The sequence below is a fragment of the Myotis daubentonii genome, chromosome 2, assembly GCF_963259705.1.
Source record: "Myotis daubentonii chromosome 2, mMyoDau2.1, whole genome shotgun sequence".
Lineage (NCBI taxonomy): Eukaryota > Metazoa > Chordata > Mammalia > Chiroptera > Vespertilionidae > Myotis > Myotis daubentonii.
In genome coordinates this window covers 106305251-106329064 of record NC_081841.1, presented here as the reverse complement: position 1 = coordinate 106329064, position 23814 = coordinate 106305251, and the positions used below count along the sequence as shown (strand labels likewise).

The 23814-nt window shown below is 41.6% G+C and overlaps 1 protein-coding gene across 1 annotated transcript in view; it reads right to left on the bottom strand.

Moving 5' to 3' along the window:
* Window positions 1-23594, bottom strand: part of FRY (FRY microtubule binding protein) — a 608287-nt gene extending 584693 nt beyond the window's left edge. Inside the window, exon 1 of the mRNA XM_059684112.1 lies at window positions 23458-23594. The gene's annotated coding sequence lies outside the window, so the exon portion shown is untranslated. The remainder of the gene's footprint in view (window positions 1-23457) is intronic.
* Window positions 23595-23814: the final 220 nt, after the last annotated feature.

The following is a 23814-nucleotide window of genomic DNA, read 5'->3' as shown; positions in this document are numbered from 1 at the left end:
ACACATAGAGAAAGAGCTTCATGACACAGATCTTGACAATGATTCATGGATATCACACCAAAAGCACACACAACAAGAACAGAAATAAAAAAGCAGGACTCAGCAAACTACAACGCTTCTTCACAACAAAGGAAATAAGCAACAGAGAAAAAAGGCAACACATAGAATGGGAGAAAATATGTGCAATCCATACATCTGTTAAGGGGATCATCTCCAAAATATATAGGAATTCCTACAATTTTAAAAATTTGCTGAAGACTTAAATAGACATTTATTCAAAGAAGACATACAAATGAACAACAGGTGCATGAAAAAATGTCCAATATCACTATATTTACAGGGAAATGCAAATCAAAAACTCAATGAGGCATCATTTCAGACCTGTCAGGGTGGCTATTATAAAAAAACACACACCCCCACACACAAAAAACAAGTGTTGACAAGAATGTGGAAAAATTGAAACCCTTGTACTTTGTCAGTGGGAATGTAAAATGGTGCAACTGCTATTAAAAACAGTATGGAGGTTTCTCAAAATATTAAAAATAAAACTACCATTGTGTAGATGTACCACAGTTTTTTAATACACTCATCTGCTGATGGGCACTTAGGCTGTTTCCAAATCTTAGCTATTGTAAATTGTGCTGCTATGTAATACTTTAAACAATAAAGAATTAAACACACACACACACACACACACACACACACACGAAACAAAAACAAAAAAAAACTACCATATGTTCCAGCAATCCAATTTCTGGGTATTTATCCAAAATTGAAAGCAGGATCTTAAAGAGATATTAGCATTCCCATGTTCATTGCAGTATTATGCACAATAGACAAATGTGAAAACAACCTCCATCCAGAGATGAATAGATTAAGAAAATGTGGTACATACAGACAATGTAATACTATTCATCTTTAACAAAGAAGAAAACTCTGTCATATGTGACAACATTGATGAACCTTGAAGACATTATGCTAAGTGAAATAAACTAATTACAGAAGGACAAATACTGCACGATTCCACTTCTATGAGCAATCTAAAAAGTCAAATTCATAGAACCAGAGAGTGGAATAGTGGTTGCCAGTGATTGGGGAAGAGGACATTGAGAGTTACTTATCATCTGGCATTAAGTTTCAGTTAAGAAAGATAAATAAGTTCTAGAGATCTTTTGTACATTGTACCTATAGTCAACAATACAGTAGTGTATACTTAAAATTTGTTAAAAGGGTATCTCTCATGTAAAGTGTTCTTATAACAATTTTTTTTAAAGCTTTAACCAACAATTTTTTTTTTTCTGGTAAAGATGACATGCAAGTGAGCATTTCTTTCTCCCTTCCCCACACCATGCTTGGAGACGTATAGACCAAATTCTTTGCTTTTCATGTAGTATTTTGTAAAGGTTACTCAACTTAACCTCAGATAAGGTACAGCTTCTTGGCTGATGCCAAACAGCCTTTTCTAATTTACCACAGGGTCAAGTATACCATTTAGGTTGGTTCAGGGATGTTTACTCTAGGGTTATGCACTGCAGCCATTAAAACCACAATCAACATTAAGAGGTTCCAAGCTCCGGTCCTGTCTCATTTTAGTATGTATCTAACTCACCAGGGAAGCTTGACCTTCCTTCTGACTAACAAAATCAGCCCTACTTAAATCCATTTCCAATTGATTGGTTCTCAAGGAACATGAAAAAAAACTTTGAACCTTACACAACCAAGTGCTTAATTTTATGTAGTTTAGTTTGTTCATTAATTGTTTCTCACATGTTCGTGTCCTTTCTTCAATGACCTGAAGCTATTCAAAGACTAGAGTTTTCTTGTGCAATTTTTCTTGTATCACCTCCTGCCCCACCTTAGGCAATGGCACCCCCCCTGACACCTATGGTTTGAACCAGCTGAATTCTGGGCCTCCTTGGTGTGCACTAGTGCTAGTGGAGAGAAGAGAGGAGGCTAGGATGGGAGCAGCTGCTGAGAGTGGCCCTTGAGGTCCAAGAAATGACACTCTTCTAGAATTACATATCAGGGTCAAAGTTGTCTTTGATCCATTGTAAAGCCTTAGAAAGAAATTGTCTGCAATACTACAATGTCAAGTTCCTTCTCCAGGCCACAGTACACTTGTGGGAAAGTAATAAAGATTACTTGAAAGAGATTGCAAGACTATTGGCCTTTTAAATTATTCCTAGTAAATGGTATGTTATTTTGCAACAGTTAATTTCTAAATACCTTAGGATTGGATGTAGGTCTAAACAGAAAGCCAGCTTTACAGCACTGTAAGACCTGGTAACCCTTATGGCTGGTGTTCTGAGAGACATCCTCACACACAGGAAATCACATGGGGATCTTCCTTTCAGACATCTAGGGTAGAGTATTTACCTGTCCTATGGGCTGAAAAGTTACTATATAAATATTACAGGAAAGCCTTTCCTGGGCCTTATGTCCCAAAACATGATTAACTGATATAAAAATAGAATATACCCCAAATGGTAAATTATGAATCATTTTCTGACACTCATATTTAAATAAAATTCCTTTACTGAGCAAAAGGACAATAAAGCAAACAAATATAGCACATGAGGGGTTGAAGAAAATGATTCTGACATTTTTCCTAGTGCCTGGATTTGACTATTATAGTTCTAATTACAGAGCCATCCATGGCCAGGGCTATTTCAGGCTGAGATGCAAAGTTAGTGAGAAGAGATTATTTCCTGGGTAGAGTCATATCACTTCCTAAAGTATCATTAATCATTCTTTATTTTTAAAAATCTTTATTTTTGAGAGTATTACCCCCCCAACACCCTTTTCCCCCTTTCCCCTCACCACCCAGTTCCTGCCCTGCCCTACCCCAGGCCTTCGCCACCCTATTGTCTGTGTTCATAGGCAATGCATTTATACATATAAATTCTTTGGTTAATCTCTTCCCACCACACTCTCTTCCCTCTTCCCTCTGAGATTTGTCTGTCTGTTCTGTTTCCATGCCTCTAATTATATGTTGTTCATCAGTTTATTGTGCTCATTAGATTCCACATGTGATATTTGCCTTTCTCTGACTAGCTTATTTTACTTAGCATAATCAAAATTGTGAATGCCTTTTAGTTTAGTGACAGGAGTTTCCAGGTAATCAAATTAGAAATGCAGAAACAGCCCATGTGGACACACCAACCTGGTCTAGCTGATTAGCACATTTGCGTGAGGTAATTTTCAGAATCAGTAGTCTGCTACCTAAACACACATACACACACCCCAAAATCATTCTCTGGGACTCATCACCATCTCACTGCAAATCTCAAGACATTACAATCTAAAGTCACATATGATGAAATTATCAACCCCCCATCAGCAGAGCAGATAAAGTGAACTGAGGTCCCCAAAGTGCCTTTCCATGACCAACAAGAATCACACCAGAGGAGTCACATCACTTGTTCTTGTTCTGATCCATAGAATTTTTGTTTCATCTAAATGGCTTACTTACTGTGATTAGCCATGTTCCCATCTGGGCCAGTTAATTTGTGAGGAGGCTCAAATGATCACACTTAAAGCCTCATGATTTTACATTCGGCCCCCAAAAGGGCAGAGAACTTCCTCCTAGAAGCTGTGGCTTGGGTCCACATGATCAGTCAGCTTCTCACATATTAGAGAGATTTCCAGATATTTAAATAAGCTTTTCTAGATGTGGGAGTAGTATGAAGAAGATGAGCTTTTCCTGCAGGCTGTCTGAAATGTTGAAATCTATGCTGTGGCTTTCAACTTTTTCTGAATGACATTTGTTTAAAAAATAATCCAACCCTACAGTAAAAATACTGAAAAACATTCAAACACATGGAGCCTAATAGCATGTTATTAAACAATGAATGGGCTACCAACGAGATCAAGAAAGAAATCAAAAACTTCCTGGAAACAAATAAAGATGAACACATAACAACCCAAAATCTCTGGGACACAGCAAAAGCAGCCCTGAGAGGAAAGTTCAAAGCACTACAGGCATACCTCAAAAAACAAGAAAAATCAACAATGAAGTATTTAACCTTACAACTTAAAGGACTAGAAAGAAAACAAGAAAAGCCCAGAGTAAGTAGAAGGAAGGAAATACTAAAGATTAGAACAGAAATCAATGACATAGAGACAAAATAAAAAAAAATCAATGAAACCGAAAGCTGGTTCTTTGATAGGATAAACAAAATCGATGAACCTTTAACCAAAACTCATGAAGAAACAAAGAGAGAAGACCCAAAAAATAAAATCAAAAAATGAAAGTGGAGAAGTAACCACTGACACCACAGAAATACAAAGGATTATAAGGAAATACTATGAACAATTATATGCCAACAAGCTGGACAATATGATGAAATGGACAAATTCCTAGAAAAATACAATCTCCCAAAACTGAATCAGGAAGAATCAGAAAACCTGAGTAGGCCAATAACAACTGATGAATGGTTAATATCCAAAATATATAAGGAACTCATACAACTTAACAAAATGAAGACAAATTAAAAAATGGACAAAGGATCTAAATAGACACTTTTCCAAAGTGGACATACAGACGGCTAATAGACATATGAAAAAATGCTCAAAGTCATTGATCATCAGAGAGATGCAAATTAAAATGACAATGAGGTATCACCTCACACCTGTCAGAATGGCTACCATCAACAAAGGACAAATGCTGGCAAGGATGTGGAGAAAAGGGAACCCTCGTACACTGCTGGTGGGAATGCAGACTGGTGCAGCCATTATGGAAAACAGTATGGAGTTTCCTCAAAAATTAAAAATGGAACTCCCATTTGACCCAGTGATCCCACTTCTAGGAATATATCCTAAGAAACCCGAAATACCAATCAGAAAGAATGTATGCACCCCTATGTTCATAGTAGCACAATTTACAATAGCTAAGATCTGGAAATAGCCCAAGTGCCCATCAGCAGATGAGTGGATAAAAAAAGCTGTGGGACATTAACACCATGGAATACTGTGCAGCAGTAAAAAAGAAGGATCTCTTACCATTTGAGACAGCATGGAGGGACCTGGAGAGTATCATGCTAAGTGAAATAAGTCAGTCAGAGGAAGACAAGTATCACATAATCTCACTCATATGTAGAATCTAAGTAACAAAATAAAGTGATGAACAAAGTGGACCCAGAGACATGGAAGCATGGAACAGAGTGTGGAATCTCAGCAGGAAGGCAGGGGAGGGTGGGCGAGTAGGAGGTAATTAACCAAAGACTTTGTATGCCTATAAGCATGGCCCATGGACACAGTCAATGAGGCGGTGAGGGCCTGGGGCAGGAGGTGGGGGTGGGCTCAAGAGGGTCAATGGGGGAGAAATGGGGACATATGTAATGCTTTCAACAATAAAAAATTATAAAAAAACATTCCAACCCAAAGCATTTTTAAAGCATTCATGATAATTCAGAGACCTTTTTAAACTATTTAGGCTAGGGCTCCATGGTTTCCACTGTCCGTATTTCATCACCATTCCAGGCTAAGACCAAAGTGCTCATATAAGACAGAGCTAAATTAGTTCTGCAGTTCTGACTTTATTTTTATAACAAGAGCCTTCTACATCTTAGGCATAGCTCCTGCTTACCCCCCACACCACACCTATGAGGCATACATTCTAATCTCCATTTTACAGAGGCGAAAGCTAAGCACCTGTAAACAATAATAGGAATGGAGCCACTTTAAAATTGAGCAGGAGCTGACTTTGCAGAGGAACTGCTTTGCATGTCTTATGCCTCAAACCTTAGAATATTAAAACAGGGCAAAATAATCTTTGGACTGGGCCTCAGCAACCTTGTTTCCAAAAAAAACTGTTTGCAGAGATAACAAGAAATCAGTTATTATGACTACTGGACGAATGACTATTGAACTGGAAATGTAGAACTAACATTACTATGTTAGTTTATCTGCACTGAAATGTCTTTCTTCTATTGGTGTAATTGCCCCCCTTCCCTTTCTCATAAATACCCACTGCCTTTTTCTCCTATTTGAGCTTCTTTCTGAACCAGCATGTCCCAAATAGCTATTCTTTGAACTCAAATAAATACTTTTTGCTTCTCACTTTGAAAGGTGTTTTTAGTTTTAGGTTAACACACCTACCGCATGCCAGATCCTAGTCCAGTGATGGCGAACCTATGACACGCGTGTCAGAGGTGACACGTGAACTCATTTTTTTGGTTGATTTTTCTTTGTTAAATGGCATTTAAATATATAAAATAAATATCAAAACTATAAATCTTTGTTTTACTATGGTTGCAAATATCAAAAAATTTCTATATGTGACACGGCACCTGAGTTAAGTTAGGGTTTTTCAAAATGCTGACACACTGAGCTCAAAAGGTTCGCCATCACTGTTCTAATCTGAGTTATGAGTTATCATGCATTAGAGCAAGGGCCGAGTTGTCTGGCCCAGAATATACCACCCAAAATATGGTTCTGTTTAGCAGTATGATTTTCTACCTCTTCATTGCTGCTTTCCACACCTCGTAAATCCACGTGCCAATGTTTAGAGAATGGTGGGCTATCAGGAACAAATCTAGATTTGTCTACAGTGCTATATCCAGATTGCTCAAAATCCTTCAAAGTCAGCCCCACATCTAATGTTTGTGCTGGTGACCACTGTCCGGAGGATTTGCCTCTCCTCACGCACTGGACAGAGATTTCAAACAGTAACCCCTGGGCAGGTTCACTGTGAAATGAGGGACGGGTGCAGAAGTATTGTTTTGGTAAACAGCAGGGAAAGTGAACTTGGAAACTACTGAATGAGTATTCATTTTTCTGTTATAATAAAACAGACTGATAGTTTAATAGGAAAACAAGAATTTCGTTCCATAGACAAACCTAAAGTGTAAAGGAATCATGTGTAACTATCCTGTGAACATCCTTAGTAGAGAAAAACAACTAAATATATCTCGTTCAGAATAGTTGGAGACCTGAATTTTCAAGTTTACACTTGCAGAGTAATCAGTTTTATTGATCAACTGCCATATCTCTAAGTTACTGGCATTTGTGGACAAAAAAGACCAGAATCGCACTAGCCTGGTTGGCTCAGTGGATAGAGCATCAGCCTGCGGACTGAAGGGTCCCTGGATGGATTCCAGTCAAGGGCACATGCATGGGTTGCAGGCTCGATCCACAGTAGGGGGCATGCAGGAGGCAGCCGATCAATGATCCTCTCTCATCATTGATGTTTCTATCTCTCTCTCCCTCTTCCTTCCTCTCTGAAATCAATAAAAATATATTTAAGGGGAAAAAAAAGACTAGAATCAACTCTAGTCTGGAACTGAAAAGGAAAAAGAAATTAAATGTGTTCTCGGACAAAAGGAGGAGCTGCTGTCATAACCAGACTTTTCTATATAACTGAGATATGTTTTCATTTAATTAAATAGGATCTGATTATGCTATTTACAGCCACTGACACCACAACTGTGTGGAAGTTTTAAGTAAGCAAAGTGTAGATGTTTAATTTCTTACAGGCTAAAATGTATCCATTTCTAATGTTAAAATAAATAAATAAATAAATAAATATTGGAAGAAGTGTAATAAAATACAGAGGTACTGTCTTCATTTCATAAAAAAAATTAATTGAAAATAAATAAAAATAATTTTTATTTAAGCATGTACTAAGAAATATTATGTTTGTAGGGATATATGTATATAGAAACTAAATCATCAAACCACTTAGTGTGTGGCCAGTACCTTATATCTTGGAGACATGCAACTATAAATATATTTAAATCTGTCTGTAATGAATGAAAAGTTACATGTATATGCATAGTGATATGAGCTGTTCAAAACTCTCATTTATTTTCCTTTAGATCTTTATTTGCATTATTTTACAATTTGTGTTATTTACAATACACTATCCTATCTAATAAAAGAGAAACATGATAATTGGCGTACCACTGCTACCCTTCCCATTGGCTAATCAGCAAGATATGCAAATTAACTGTCAGCCAAGATGGCCGCCGGCAGCCAGGCAGCTTGAAACTAACATGAGGCTTGCTTGCTTCAGTGACGGAGGAAACCAACGTTCCCCGCCTGCGGCTGCAGGCCTCTGAGCCTGCAGTTTCAAACACTGTAACAAATTTAGACGCTAAACAAAACCACAGAAACCAGCTTTCAGCCGGCTGGGATCTCAGAGCTGGAGTTGATACAGAGTTTCGATTATAGAACCGAAACAAACCAGATACCTGCTTTCAGGAGCGGAGGCCTAAGAGCTGGAGCCTCAGAGCTAAAGCTGGCCCAGAATAAAAAAAAAAAAAAAAAAAAACAAAACGAAAAAAAGGAGCAGCTGGGAGCTTCAGTCCCAGCCTGAAAACAGCCCTCAGCCCCTCACCCAGACTGGCCAGGCACCCCAGTGGGGACCCCCACCCTGAAGGATGTGTGACCAGCTGCAAACAGCCATCATCCCCTCACCCAGGCTGGCCAGGCACCCTAGTGGGGACCCCCACCCTGATCCAGGACACCCTTCAGGGCAAACCAGCCAGCCCCACCCATGCACCAGGCCTCTATTCTATATAGTAAAAGGGTAATATGCCTCCCAGCCCCGGGATCGGCGGAGCTGAGAGGCCTCCCGGCACCAGGATCAGCATGACAGGGGGCAGTGCCCAAACCCCCTGATCGCCCTGAGGCTCTGTGTGTGATAGGGGGCGGGGCCACAACCTCCCTATCCGCCCTGCTCTGTTCATGACAGGTGAAGGCACCCCAACCCCCTGATCGGCCCTGCTCTGTGCCTGATAGGGGGGAGCTCCCCAAACCCCTGATCACCCTGCGGCTCTGTGTGTGACAGGGTGCGGCGCCCCAACCCCCTGATCGGCCCTGCTCTGTGGGTGATAGAGGGCGGCGCCCCCCCCCCAAGGGCCCTGCTCTGTGTGTGATGGGGTAGAGCCATAACCTCTCCATCAGCCCTGCCCTGAGTGTGACAGTGGCGGTGCCCCAACCCCCTGATCGGCCCTGCTCTGTGGGTGATAGAGGGCGGCGCCCCAACCCCCTGATCCACCCTACTCTGTGTGTGACAGGGGGCGGTGCGCCAACTCCCCTATCGGCCCTACTCTGTGAGTGACAGGGGGAGCTCCTCAACCCCCTGATGGGCCCTGCTCTGTGTGTGACAGGGGGGAGCTCCCCAACCCCCTGATCAGCCCTGCTCTGTGCGTGACAGGGGGGAGCTCCCCAACCCCCTGATCGGCCCTGCTCTGTGCGTGACAGGGGGCAGCACGCCAACCCCTTGATTGGCCCTGCTCTGTGTGTGACAAGGGGTGGCGCCACAACCTCCCCATCGACTCTGCCTTGAGTGTGATAGGGGGTGGTGGCCCAACCCCCCAATCGGCCCTACCCTGAGCGTGACTGAGGGTGGCATCGCAACCTCCCAATCCGCCCTGCTCTGTGCATGACAGGGGGCGGCACCCCAACTCCCCAATCGGCCCTGCTCTGAGCCCAACCAGGGACTGCACCTAGGGATTGGGCCTGCCCTCTGCCACCCGGGAGCAGGCCTAAGCCAGCAGGTCGTTATCTCCCAAGGGGTCCCAGACTGCGAGAGGGCACAGGCTGAGGGACCCCCCCCCGCCCCCCTGAGTGCACAAATTTTTGTGCACCGGGCCTCTAGTATCTATATAAAAGCCTAAGCGACCAGCTGACCAGCCGACCAGCCAGCCGCTAGCTATGATGCGCACTGACCACCATGGGGCAGATGCTCAATGTAGGAGCGGAAACCACAGGCATGGAAACATGGAACAGACTGATGAATCTCAGAGGGAAAGGGGGAGGAGGGAGAGCGGGAAGAGGTTAACCAAAGATCTTATATGCATATTAGAGGCTTGGTGCACAGATTCGTGCACCAATGGGGTCCCTCGGCCTGGCCTGCAGGGATCTGGCTGAAACTGGCAGTCCAACATCCCCTGAGAGGTCCTGGATTGCAAGAGGATGCAGGCCAGGCCTAGGGACCCCACCGGTGCACAAATTCATGCACCAGGCCTCTAGTATAATATAAATTAAGCCAACATTTTTGGTCCAGGTACAATTAGTAGACTGACTTCAGGTGAAGCTGGATAAGGGACTTTGTACTGACAGTTTATAAAGAGGTCAAAAGTTAAAAATTATAGGGTATGTTTTAGAATGGTGCCAATCTATCTATATAAAAGCCCAGTGACCTTTACAGGAAAACGACCAGAACGGCAAGTTGCTATGATACACACTGACCACCAGGGGTAGGCTGCTCAACGCAGGAGCTGCCCCCTGGTGGTCAGTGCACCGCTCAGCCAGAAGCCAGTCTCATGGCTGGCGAGCGCAGCAGTGGTGGCAGGAGCCTCTCCCGTCTCCGCAGCAGCGCTAGGGAGCAGCAAGCCAAACAGTGAGGAGCGAGCAGGTGGGCAGTTAGGAGCGAGCAGGCAGGCTGTAAGGAATGCGCAGGCGGGCGGTTAAAAGCAAGCAGGCAGGCAGTGAGGAGCAAGGGGTCCCAGATTGCGAGAGGGTACAGGCCGGGTTGAGGAACCCCTCCATGCATAAATTTCATGCATCAGGCCTCTAGTGTCATTATAATAAACTACAAGTTAGTATTTAACCTAAACCCCTCTTCAGCCCCCACCTTAGGTTCTGCCTTTGCAGTTCACCCAGATTAGGTTCTGATTGGCCAGTTTCTATGCCAGTCAGCATCAAAAACTCTGCCTCATAGGTAGCCATTGGCTCCTCGCACTTCACCCAGATTTGGTTCTGATTGGTCGGTTTCTATGCCAGTCAGCATCTCCAGGTCTACCAACGGACCTGATCAGAGAGGCGGGGCTTATCAGCAGCCCCAGCAGAGGCCAAAGAGAAAAAGATGTGCAGCTGCTGCCCAGGCCTGGAGAAAAAGAGAGAGGCAAGTGCTGATCAACAGCTGCCATGAGGCTATGGATCAGACCCTGCTTCTCTCTCCCAGCCTCTCTCTGGGCCTGATCTGCAGCCCCCTTGGAAGTCAGTGCTGGGTTGGGGCACCTGCAGTGGCAGCAGTTAGTGCTGGGTCACCACAGCAATCCAGCACTGACTTCCATTCAGTCAAGCCTTTGGTCATTTTGGATGTTATGGACCCTTGCTCTTTATATATATAGATAATGAACTCACAGAAATAGAAACTAAAGAAACACCCCATTTACCATGTAACAAAAAAACTAAGTTACCTAGGAATAAACTTAACTAAGAAGGTAAAAGACCTGTACTCAGAAAACTACAGGATGTTAACCCTGCTTCTCTCTCCAGGCATCTCTCCAGGCCTGATCCGCAGCCCCCTTGGCAGTTAATGCTGGGTTGCCACACCCGCAGCGGTGGCAGTCTGTGCTGGGTCGCCACAGTAACCCAACATTGACTGCAGGACTTACTTCCGGTCAGTCGAGCCTTCAGTCATTTTGGACGTTATGGACCTTGGGTTTTTATATATTAGGATCTGTCAATCATCTCTTTCTTCTACTTTGGTTAGTTAATCCTCAATGAAGATCTTTCAGTAAAGCATATCCTCTTATTTAATGGTGTTCAAGTAAAATGGAGACCACCTTGCAAAGTTCTGCAAATAAGCAAATTCATCCACAAATGTCCAGAAACTTTACTCAAGTTCACAGATAAAAACTAATGAGCAGACTGGATAGTTCAGAAGATTAGGAGAAAGGTATTTAACCAGTCAGTGCAAAATGAAAGTGACTTAGAATCTCCCTTTTAAAATAAGGTCGAACCTTCTCTACAATACTGTTAATGAAATTGATATTAAGATATTAACAGAAAATTTCCAAAAATAAAAATTTCATATATTTATTTATTTTTCCTGTATGTATATTTGGGCAACTCATCACAAACATTGACACCATAAAGAATAGTCCTTAAGCTCTCAAAACCTAATTGCATATAAAACAAGCCTTGATTATGACTTGATTTCATTTTGATTGGTATTAGTTAAGACCAGTCATTTTTAAAAGGAGGTTCTTATAAATTTATATGTCATTAAATACCCAATCTTTCCACAGGCCAATATCAATACTCTTGAGCTTATACCCTCAGTGGAAAACAAAATGACTATAATCAATTCTTACCACAGATTTGAACTGGTCCAAACAATCACACATTTTTGAACTGGTCATTCTCTATGTACCTAGCATCCTCCGGCAGTTATCTGACCACCTTGGGAGTGGATGGTATCACCCTTCACACACAGTCTCCCCAGAGCAGCCTATACCCAACTGTCTGATTTATTGGATTTGCTGGGTACTCAGGGAAGTAAGGGTTTGTGTTTAAAAGCTCCCCTTCCCCAGTAGCTGAGGTTGGAGGTTGAGAACACCTCACACTTTGTCTCTTTGGGGATAGCTTGAATAAAACTTAGAATAGCAAAGAAGATGCTATTCTAAACTGAGGAGGAAAACTGGAACTGAGGTTTTCAAACACTTTTTAGCCATGGGTTCCTTTAAGAAATTAATCAAAGCTATAGACTCCCTTCCAAAACTAAAGAAAAGAATACATACATTTGCCCATGTTTCACACGAATTTCAAGTGAGAGATCTTATCCAGGATACAAGTGCAATCAACATTGCCACAGCCTTTTTCCCATGTCCCTTGTGACCTCTGAACTGTGTTTCTTATTTTCTAATCTTGTTTCTAAGCTGGTGTTGGTTCCCTGGGTGGATGGGCCTGGGCCCTGTGTCCCATGGGAGACAGAAGAGGTGGGAGGAGGGCGTAGGTCCCGGGCTCCTCCTCTGTTTGCCTCCTGATCAGCAGTCCTCACACTTGGTCAGTTGTGGCAGAGAGCTCAGCAGCTGTGCCAGCTCTGATTGTCTTCTTCTAAATGGGGGTAATTCACATATAATTTCTTTTCAACACTTCCAGTATTTCTTTCAGATGCTAAGGACATGATCCAACAAGAAATCAAGTTCCACAGTTTCAGTAAAAATACAATTCAAAATACATACTATACTGTGTGTCCAATGGACATTTCTGATAAATACCTCAACTGTTTAACAAATACGGAGGAGAAACTAAAAGCACCCCAAAAGCACCAGCCTGTAAGTGCTGCCAAAGTAAATGTCTGGAAGGCTTTTAAAGAGATTGATAGCTTATTCAAACAGGTCAGAGTGGTCCCCCAAGGCCTGAGTCCCTCCTACTGCTGAGGAGTGAGCCACTTACACAGCAAAGACAGGGACAAGCTTAGGACTAAATGCTCTGAAAGGCCTTTGTCAAATTGCCCTTCTCAGCATCTCTGACATCACCAGAGGGCAACCAGCTGTTAGTATGTCCTAATAGCCAGAGCAACTATGACTTCCTTTAAGAAAACAAAATCTTCTATTTCAGTTGGGGGGGAGACCACTCTATAAAGTACATGATTTTCTAACTACTATGCTGTACATATGAAACTAATACAGAATAGTATTGAGTATAAACTATAATTGAAAAACAAAAAAATAACATACCAAATAACCAGACAAATAAATAAAAGAAATTAAGTTAAAAAGTCCACTTATAATGTATTAGGAATACCTTTAACAACAACAACAACAAAATCTTTTAAATATGGAATACTGTTTTAGGAAAGCTTACCAGCGGTGATAGCTGCTGATAACACCATATTCCTTTTATTTTTCTGGTACAACATGGGTTTTTGTTGGGGTTTTTTTTGTTTAAATATAGTTTTATTGATTTCAGAGAGAAAGGGAAAAGGAAAGATAGAAACATCAATGATGAGAGAGAATCATCTATCAGCTGCCTACAGCATGTCCCACACTGGGGATGGAGCCTGCAACTGGGCACGTGCCCTGACCAGGAATCGAACCGTGACCTCCTAGTTCAGGGGTGGGCAAACTTTTTGACTCGAGGGCCACAGTGGGTTCTTAAACTGGACCGGAGGGCCGGAACAAAAGCATGGATGGAGTGTTGGTGCGAACTAATATAAATTCAAAGTAAACATCATTACATAAAAGGGTACGGTCTTTTTTTTTTTTTTTTAGTTTTATTCATTTCAAACGGGCCGGATCCAGCCCGCGGGCCATAGTTTGCCCACGGCTGTCCTAGTTCATAGGTCAACACTCAACCACTGAGCTGCGCTGGCCGGGTAAAACATCATATTCTTAAAGTTTGTTCTTTCAGATACATCATATTTCCTCTCTGAGAAGACAAAGATGTCAGGGGAATAGAAGGCATTGTACAACAGGAAAGAGAGTGGAACCAAGAAATGGCAATGCAGAAAGAAGACTTTGAGTTGGGGAAAAGGAATGAAGAGAGATACTGCTGCCCATGTGGCCACGGAGCAAAGGACACTGGCAGCACACAGGGGGCTGGTGATGTCCAGGCTCAGTATTCCTTGGAAGAGAAGGTAAAAGAACAAAACTATTTGAGGCTAGAGAACAATGACTCTGACTCATTTCTTAAACTGTATAATGGTGTGCATTATATATTTATATGCAAATACACACACAAATATACACGTGTGTGTATATATATTATTTTTTTGTAGGAGGGTGGAGATATGATGGCAGATTGAGAAAAGAGGAAATCAAGATAAGTGCAAAAAGAAAAAAAAAGAAATAACAATTAGTTGGAACTTGTTAGAAGAGCTTTGATGGGCTTTGGGAGAATTGAGGTAACAAAAAGCAATATATATGTTCCTAGGTAAAATATCTACATAAAGAACCAAGAAAGCATAGTAAGTGTTTGTACTGGTATAAAACCTATTCTTAATACTCCTCTCAGTAAAATCACTGGAGGTTTCAGGGACTGATACTCAAAATGCAGGATCATAAAGACAGGCTAGGTCTATTCATCTCTCTGGCAACCAAATTCTGGCTACGTAGTGGCTCATTAGATTCTGAATTGGGGAAATACAAGGAGAAACTCAAATCAGTCTATTTGTGAGCAGCTCTAGATGAAGATGGAGGGGGAGGTGATTTAAACGATCATGAATTTTGGTTATTAGCTGTGGGTTTCAATTTTCTAGTATCTCAGCTCCCAGGGGAAGCAATGTTTAAGAGCCAGCTGTAGAAATAAAAATGATATGATGGGGAGAGTGGCAGCATTCTGAATGGCAGCTTTTGACTAGCAGATGGCCTTGGTTTTAAGAGGCCAGTTGGCAGGGGTGTGTCTCCTGACAGTCATCTATCAGAAGACGCAAGGTGGAAAAAGCTCCTGTGCACTTCCACATCAGAACCACCAGGACGGCTCTGAGATGCACAGATCATGAAACAGTGACAGGTTCATGATAATAAGAACCAAGAAGATAAAACTAAGGTAGAGAAGCTATCTAATGTGCTATACGTGTCGGTAAGTGTCCAAACTGAACTCTGTTGTTGAATTTGTTTCTACTGCCTGGAAAAACATCTAAGTAAAAGAAAATCCCAATGAAGAATTCTGTCTCAAGTACTTTCTGAATAAAAGCCCTACAATTATCTTCTTTAGTGCTGGTTCAGGACTGTTATCGTTATTTTCGTTTTACTTGTAACAAATGAAAAAGAAGTGGGCATAGGATTTCAACTTTCCAAATCACTTTAGACTTTTGCTAAAGCACAGACCATACCATTAAGTGCTGTTATTATTGAGCATGTTTTATACTCTGGGCTGATCACACAATGGTCTAACATTTGTATTCCAATGCCCAAAATATCTGCTCATGTCCCTCAACCCTATGGAGTAGAATCTGAGTACTCACGTGACACAGTCCATATTCATATCAACACCTTACATATTTTAGATAAGTTTTCATTGGCCACCTCCTTTCTCATTCTGTCATTTTTTGTCTTTTATAATTGTTTTATTTTTATTTCATTAATTAAATAAGTTTCAGTTTTCTATATTCCGTCTTTTTTTTTTTATAAGATGACATAAATACTCAGAAAAATCTTCACTGCTTTCAGACCTGGAATAAATACCTTACTTTGCTTGGTTTCCCTCCCTCTCTCCCTTCCTTCTTTTTTTATTAAGACTACAGTTTCAGAGCAGTTGAAGGGAAGGAGGAGAGATTTCCCATACATCTCCTGCACCCACACATGCATAGCCTCCTAAATATCAACATTCCCCACCACAGTGGTACAGTTGTTACAGTTGATGAACCTACACTGACATATCATCATGGCCCAAAGTCCATAGTTTACATGGCTTATCTGAAATTTAATACAATATTAGGTTATAACCAAAATATAAGTCATTCTTTTCTTTACTGTTTTTCTTCACACTGTAATTCTATTGTTTTAGCAAGCTGCATTAAGTAATTGGTCCTTTCTTCAAGGTTGCACTACTTATTTGTATGTTTAAATTAAGTTCATTAAGTAATCTACATCAAAATCTGGAATTTATATACTATTATTTTTAATACAATACCATAAAATTTTAATAATGGTCATTTGTAATAGATTTTTAAAAAAATTTCTTAAGGCAAGGTTATCTTCATGACTTTATTTGTTAAAATTTCAGTTTTGATTTCTTGCTTCATTCGAGGTGATTTAACTATCAAATTATAAAGTATTTTGTGAGGACTTTTATTCATAATTAATAAGAATCTTTGAACCAAGAAAGGTGGGAACTAAGAAAGGTGGGAATTCCAGTCAAATTATATTTTTAATTCAGCAGATAGTTATTAAGCTCTTACAATTTGCCAGCACCTTTCTAAGCTCTAGGGCTTAAAATGTAAGCAAGGGTATGCCTCTTTCCACTCTACTCCCAAAAGAGTAAAATTCAAATTCATAAAGGTTAAAGCTCAAATAGAATGAAAATACTGAGAACAGCTCCAGGAGGGCTGTCCCTTAACCCTCTCCCTCCCATTATGGGGTCTTATAAGGGCTCCAGGAAGCAAAGGACTCGAATGTTTCTGATGCTGAAAAATACCGGAAACCACTTATGTAGATGTAATGTCCATTACATATTTTGAAAAATTCAGATATTTTCACATATTATTTCATTTGACAGTATACACCAATTTTTACATAGGCCTAATTCATGTACAGAATCCAAGGTTAAAAGGTCCCTATATTCATAGCAGTACAAATACAGTAACTAAGATCTGGAAACAGCCCAAGTGCCCATCAGTAGATGAGTGGATAAAAAAGCTGTGGTGCATTTACACCATGGAATACTATGCAGCAGTAAAAGAGAAGGACCTCTTACCCTTTGAGACAGCACGGAGGGACCTGGAGAGTATTGTGCTAAGTGAAATAAGCCAGTCAGAGAAAGAAAAGTATCACATTATCTCACTTATATGTGGAATTTAATGATCAAAATAAACTGATGAATAAAATAAATCCAGAAATATAGAAGCATGGAACAGACTGTCGAATCTAAGGCGGGATGGGTAGGTGGATAGGTGGGAAGAGATCAACCAAAGAACTGGTATGCATATATGCATAACCCATGGACACAGACAATAGGATGTTGAAGGCCTGGGGTTGGGACTGTGGGTGGGCTAGAATGGATCAATAGGAGGAAAAGGGGGACATTATGTAATAGTCTCAACAATAAAGATTAAAAAAAAAAAAAAAGGCCACAGAAGCCTCGATTGTAAAACATATATTAGGTTAAGAAATATGTTTCACTTAACATATCCTAACCACCCAAGGACTGTCATGACAAATATGAACTCTAGGTCAGCAACATAAGCTAGGCAGAAATGCTTTCATTGGCAAGTTTAGGCTAATATTGCTGCTCTAATTAGAGTTATGATGTCAGTTTTGAAACACAATGGGTGAGCAGCTGTGCTCTAGTGAAAGCATTCCTACAATTTCCATCAACATAAATAAGCTCCTACACAATGCAAAGGAGATGTGTGCAAAGTCAGAGTGGAAGGAATGGTAAGCAAAGGGCAATCTCAGAATTTTCACTGTGAAGGAGTTACCTTCTTAGATTATTATTATTTTTTATTGTCTAAAGTTTTACATATGTCTCCTTTTTCCCCGATTGACCCCTCCCCCAGTCATTCCCACCCTAGGCAAGCCCTCACCGCCCCAGTGTCTGTTTCCATTGGTTATGCTAATATGCATGCATACAAGCCCTTGGGTTGCTCTCTAACCCCCACCTTTTTAGATTATTAGATTGACCGCCTGCTTATGTTTTCATTATTATTAATGTGCATGGTCAAAATTCTAAGGAAAAGTCATTAGACTTTAAAGATGTCATCATCATTACCCAACCACATAAAGAAAATTTACAAGGCAACATTTCATTTCATTTACTTTGTTGTGAGTCCTAACACTTCTAGCCTCATGCACTCCTGCCACTCATCATTAAAAATAATGTCCTGAGTCTCACCTCATGTTCATCCCACTCATCACCACTCTCCATCAGCATCCTTAAAGTGGATATGTGTTAGTACAGGTACATTTAAAACATATTTTGCCTAAACTTGTCACCAGCACACTCCCTGTTAAATGCTTTCATATAACTCTGTCCAGTACCATTTCTTTATGTGTATGCATATCATCCCATCACCTGATCAATACTGACATGAAGTTAAGAAAAGTATGTTTCATGCTATTTAGAGTAACTCATATTTAGAAGTCTACTCCTGAGCACAACAAATGCCACACACACTTGCAACTCCCATTTTACTCTGAGAAACAACCTTTTAAAAAGTTGCCTTTGACTTTCATGTTCCCTGACTTTTGTTGATATTCCAAATCCAGTGAATAAGTAATTACCCCAAAGATATAATTACCTTGTAGATTTCAAAATTCTACAGCTAACGATGTATTTGCTTAAGGGCTTATGTTTTTAAAGACTTCAGTGTTTTGCCTCCTTTTCACCCTGGGTGGTTCATCTTTCATCCGTGGAGTGTGCAGTTTCTTATCTTTTCTTCTTCTGAAGATGAACAGTGAACACCTGACTGTTCCAGCAAAGCCTGACTGTGAGCATTGGCTGGACCATCTGGCACCATGACTCAGATTTAATTACTGGTTACTGGATGAGTACCATGTGTCAGGCCCTGACTGAGGCGTTGCTGCACAATTGGCTGAATACTCCATGTGAACATGGGCCTAATTCATTAGGTGACTATTTAACAAATTCCCATGTTACCATGTCTTCTATCTCCTGTATTCTGATGTTTTAACATCTTGGGGTTTTGATGACTCTAGGGACTACTCTTCACAGGGTGAGCAAATTCCTAGAGATAAACATCTTCCCTTCCAGTATGCCTTTCCTATGCAAACCAACCAATACTGAGTCCAAACTCCCAATCACCTCCTTAACTGGCTCTCATACTCAAGGCCACTCTCCCCCTAACCTAAGCACCTCAGGGCCAGGTACAAAACATCTAGGAACTGCCCTGTGTCCCAGAGCCCTCTGAAATTATTCCAAATAGCCAATCCTAAACCTGTTAACTTTGCTTCCTGTTCTTTCCAGTGGAAACCACAATCAAGTCTCTTGTCCACATTTTCCTTATTCCCTCTGACTCCACTGCTTCCCTGGTTCCCATGGAATGTGAGTATACATTTCTTCCTTTATGACAGTAACATCTATATCTGCATATCTTACCATACCTGACTGAAACAAATCACCCCGCATAATCATAGAACTAGCAACTAATATTACCCTGTTTTTCTTTCATTCTATCTTCTGTTTAGAAAAAAACAAGATTTAAACTTTTCTTTTTCTCATTTGTCTGATCCATGTTAACAATACTTAACAAAAGTATATGTAAGTTCCTTTAGAGTATAAACCCAAAGATTTAATTGATCACTATTTTCTCCTATGTGAACAAGCCATCATCTCTTACCTATCTGCCAAATCCCTTCACAGTACCCACTACCCTGCCATACTACTTCACCCATACACAGGGAGTCAGGAACAGCCCTCTGCCCACATCATTCATCATCCCCCTGAGCCAGCAAACTAGATGAATCTTAGAAACCCATCAGTGACCTCTGTTATAAATGGATTTCACAGGTTCCATATTTCACTGGACTGGAATCTGGGTGTGTCATTGCAGGTCCAACTAATTATGTTCATAGGCTGTGGGGTAATTTGGCCAATGCTAACTTGCTTCAATCCTCAGAACTGCTTTAGAGCTCACTGCTGTTACATTTCCCTGCCATTCCTTTGCTGGCATCCTTATCAGGCTTGCTGTCCTTGTCCTAGAAATGGACTTTGTTTGACCAGGGAGCAATAAAGAAGCAGAGGCAATGACAGATGAAAATCTGAATTGCCCATCAAAATTTTCTCTATCTTTTTAACCTGTTTCTTTGTCAAATGTCAAAATATAAAAGATAGGTTTGGGGGAGGTTAAAAAGTGGACTACAAGGCAAGGCCTTTAAGTAGATATATATGTTCTTGGAGGTGTACATCCAGACAAGGTTACCAGCACTGAGTTTCTGTTTCAAAGGAACCTACTGAAGCAAAGGGTTAATTCTGGTATGTATCAAATATACAGACCACTGTTAAAGTGCCATGTCATAACTGGCAGTATTTTCTTTCTTTTTGTATAAAATAAAAATAATGCTATGTCTTACAATTGATGGTATTTAAGATTTGATGATACATGGAAATAAAGACGGTTTGCTAGTTAATTTAGAAGTTTTATAAATAGAAGAGAATACATATTGGAAGTTTGCTGATACGGGACAGTTTTAAGTTAACGAGCTATTTGCATGAACCCAACTTTATTTAGGCAAACTGTGCAATATCAATAATTTGATAGAGTTTTGTAAGTCACTAGTCATTTTAAAGACATGTACTTCACTCTATCCCAACCATGTTTCTAATACATTTTTCATCCTGTTGTAAGAATGTGACAATGAGCATACCTCATACTCTACTTTCCCAGCTTTAATTAGTGCTGCTCCAGTGCGGGGGCGTTTAGAGATGTTGGAGGAGAGATACTGGGGCTGTCTTCTAAACTGAAACCCAAATACTGTTATGGGGATTGAGTGAAATAATTAGACAGGAGAGTCCACTGAAAATCCCAAAGCATGCATACAGGACTTTGATATTCTTAGCACTAGAGTAGCATGAGTAAAATGCCACCCACAGGGATATGTTTCCAAGCAGCATATGGTCACAGCTCAACAAATGCATTTATTCCTTTTAGGCTTATTACTGCCAACCATTTTGGAACCAGAGAGAGTTGAAAACTATACCAAGGATGAGAACACACACACACACACCCTTAGGGAACGGAAATATTAAAACAACAGCTGTAGATTATAGTAACAGACACAATTATTTTTAGGCACGGCTTCAAAACTTACTGTATCATAACTGTGAAATCAGTTTTGTGGTGTTTTTTTTTGTTTGTTTTTTTTTTTATATTGTTCAGCCAACTGACAACTACCTAAGTGTAAAAGCAAGTAATCAAATCAGAAATAGGTGTGTGGTCACATCAACACAAGACAACATGTGAAAGGGTTTGTATATGGTGAGCACATCTCTTCAACAGTGTTGACAACAGGCTACAATATATACCAGCAGGGCCCTAAGTTAGTTTCCTTTTTGGTCAGCAGAGGACAGTCCAGGGATTTCCTAGACTAGTACCATCTTCTCCAGTAACTTTGTTTTAGGCTTTCCATTTATGTAGGCTGGCCTCTGTCAGGAATTCTCTGACAGTTGTACAGGAGGACAAGTACACCAGTGTGAACAGTGAAGGGGATGTGTTGCTGCCAACTGGGGCTGTACATATATGTGCAGATCCAAAATAGACTTGATGACTGTGAAGGTAGAAACTGCTCTATGTTTGCTAGTGAGGAAAAACTCTGTTACCTGTCTTTGGAATAAATTTATCTGAAAGGGCAAGGAGCTTATGTCTGGAGCTGTCCATCTGATTTACACGCTGAGGATTGAGGATGGAGGAGAGTCTGGGAGTCCCTTGGTGAGATGTCACCCCTTGGTGAATAAAACACCTGCTGGGCACAGGCATACAGTGATGGGTTTCCAGAAAGAGAAGATGTTCTGTAAAGGGGTCTGGTTGAGGCCAGTAGACAGTCTACGTTGTCATATTTGGATTTCCTACTATAACACATACTACTAGTCTCTTTCAAGAGGGGATGGGAGACAGCATACAGTACATACAAGTTCAAATCCCAACTTTGTCACTCACTTGTCATATAATCTTGGGAAAATTACATAAACTCTTTAAACTCTAAAACAGAAAAATAATACCTCATCAGAGATTGTAAGAATTAAAGTAATAATATATGTAAACCACCTAGTAGTATATCTGGCACATAGAATGTGCTCAATATAGGAACACTGTTCTGTCACTACTGACTAAGGAAGTTTCCTTCTATTTATGATGTAAATGTTCTTACAGATATGTTACCTGGTGTGGGGATAAATCATATGGACCACAAAAACATGCTGATGTCCTTGGCAAAAGACACAACAGGGCACAAAAGATCTCCAGGGCACAGAAGTTGGTATTATGAATGAAATAGTCTTACGGTATGACTATGTCTTAGTAAGAAATAAAGTAACTGTGAGAATCCACATGTGATCAGAATAGTACCAAAATGATTAGAATTAGTAGGCAACATATATTTGTTGAGACCTGCTAATTTCCAGTCCATGCAATACCCACTTTACTACCTCTACCTGAGCTACTTTGTGTTCCTACAATCTTGTGTAAAACTCATTTCTGGCTCTAATTATTTCTCTGCATTAGAGAAAGTTTTGTAAAGCAAATGATCCCCACCTATAACCCATCTAGTTTTGAAGGATGAAACTTTCGCCTGCCTTCAAGTGGATACACATGCTCTGCATTCTTTGTTTCCACCTGCCCTGAGAGCTGGGCCACAACTTCCCCCTCCCTTTCCTGTGCTGCACAGCAGCCAGCGCTCAGGGAAAGCCTGTTGCAAGCACGTGGCAGTAAGAAAATATTCAAGACATGACAAAAGTAATCACTGGCACCTTGGACATTCTAGTGATTGGGGGCTTTAATTAGAAGGTAAGGTAGATAGACACATTTTTTAAGCTCTGAGAGTACAGACCTTGATAGAGCCCATTCTAGGAGGAGAGAACATGGGGACATTGACTACTTGGTGCACTACTTTCAAGCAAAAGTCATAGTTGTTCCAAGGGGGTTCCTACAGATGAATATCCTGAAGAACAGCCTGTGTCAGGAATGCTGCTCTGATCAGAAAGCGGCATGGGTTCCTGCATGCCCACATTCAGGGCACAGGCACCCGGCAGGCAGGGGAGCTGCCTCTATTAAAGGCGCGGGCCTTGGGGACGCCAGTCTGGCTCCTGGAGTCTCAGCATCAAACTTTCTCCTGGAACAAAAGCTCTTTCAAACCACTTGGAGGCAGAGGCGGATGGAGGATGGGGATGCCACGAGCTGCCGGCCGGAGACAGCACCTCCCCCTGGGCTCCCTCCCTCTTCCTCGCTGGGACCGCCGCCGGGCAGCGTAGCCCCGCCCAGGCCCCGCCCTCCCCCACCCCCTCCCCGTAGCCAGCCCATCCCTGGCTCAAGAGCCCAGCGCCTGAGGGAGCCTTGACCTGGGCGCCGCGGTGCCCCGGCCCTGGGGCGAACGGGGCTACTACCTTAGGAAGAGGCCGGGGCTCCTGCGCTCGAAGAGTGCCGCAGCATCGCCGGGACGCCGCCGCCACCGCTGCCTGAGCCTCTCGTGCTCCCCACGCTGCACTCAGCGGGCTGCGCCCGGGATCGGCTGCCCGGCAACCTCCACTGTCAAGTGTAGCCCCGCCTCTTCTGCGCCGGGATTGGCTGTCGGCGTCGTTGTCCCGCCCCGAGCCGCGCCCTCCAGCTCCCCTGCGCGCGCCGCCTAGGAGGGTCCCCTGCTGGGTGACGCTTCCTGTGGGCGTAGCGCTGAGCCTTGGTTCCTGAGCTCTGCAGGGACCCTCTCCTCGGCCAAAAGGAAAGACTAGGAGAGGGGAAGAAAC